The sequence below is a fragment of the Toxoplasma gondii genome (genome assembly GCF_000006565.2).
Source record: "Toxoplasma gondii ME49 unplaced genomic scaffold asmbl.1316, whole genome shotgun sequence".
NCBI lineage: Eukaryota > Apicomplexa > Conoidasida > Eucoccidiorida > Sarcocystidae > Toxoplasma > Toxoplasma gondii.
In genome coordinates, this window is record NW_017383293.1 from 1 (window position 1) to 1,083 (window position 1,083).

Below are 1,083 nucleotides of genomic sequence, written 5' to 3' on the forward strand. Positions count from 1 at the left end.
CGCGCGCTACACTGATGCATCTCATCGTTTATAACCTTGGCCGATAGGTCCCGCAATCTTGTGAGTATGCATCGTGATGGGGATAGATTATTGCAATTATTAATCTTCAACGAGGAATGCCTAGTAGGCGCAAGTCAGCAGCTTGCGCCGATTACGTCCCTGCCCTTTGTACACACCGCCCGTCGCTCCTACCGATTGAGTGTTCCGGTGAATTATTCGGACCGTTTTGTGGCGCGTTCGTGCCCGAAATGGGAAGTTTTGTGAACCTTAACACTTAGAGGAAGGAGAAGTCGTAACAAGGTTTCCGTAGGTGAACCTGCGGAAGGATCATTCACACGTCCTTATTCTTTATTAACCATCAACCTTTGAATCCCAAGCAAAACATGAGTTTGCATCTCTCTCCATTGGAGAGATTTGCATTCAAGAAGCGTGATAGTATCGAAAGGTATTATTGCCTTCTTCATGTTGGATATCCTGCGCTGCTTCCAATATTGGAAGCCAGTGCAGGTATCCGGGGGTGCACAGCGAAGGGGCTCAATTTCTGGAAATTCGTGTCTCTGTTGGGATACTGATTTCCAGGAGTTTCTTCAGTGTGCATTCTTTTTTCCCACACCGTTATTTCAAACAACAAATCTGAGGAACATTTGAGAGAGAGTGAAAGATTGTATCTTTCTGCATCTCTCTCGATGTGCTTTCAGATTGCTTCCTAAACTATAATGTTATTTTAAATTTTCAGCAATGGATGTCTTGGCTCGCGCAACGATGAAGGACGCAGCGAACTGCGAAACGCAATGTGAATTGCAGAATTCAGTGAATCATCAGATTTCTGAACGCAAATGGCACCTTGGGGATATTCTCCTTGGTACGTCTGTTTCAGTGTCTTTGAAATCACAATTTTCTGCTTTTTTAGGGCGTTGCTTCAGTTTGGCTGAAGCCCCCTAGGAGCAGTATGATTGGGTGTCATGAGTGTTGAATACTCAATGTCACCCTGAATAATGAACACAGCGGAGAAACTACTCGTGCCTCTTCTTTTAGAGGCTCAAGTGTATTGTTGAGTTGTATCGATGACATCATTGAGATACG

The 1,083-nt window shown here is 44.5% G+C and overlaps 2 non-coding genes across 2 annotated transcripts; both read left to right on the plus strand.

Annotated features, from left to right (window-relative positions):
- On the plus strand, positions 1-302 carry TGME49_460700 (the record flags this gene model as incomplete). Its single annotated transcript, XR_001974414.1, has 1 exon — positions 1-302. It is a non-coding gene; the product is annotated as an 18S ribosomal RNA (ribosomal RNA).
- A 424-nt stretch (positions 303-726) lies between these two features.
- Positions 727-884, plus strand: TGME49_460710. The gene has a single exon (XR_001974415.1). It is a non-coding gene; the product is annotated as a 5.8S ribosomal RNA (ribosomal RNA).
- Positions 885-1,083: the final 199 nt, after the last annotated feature.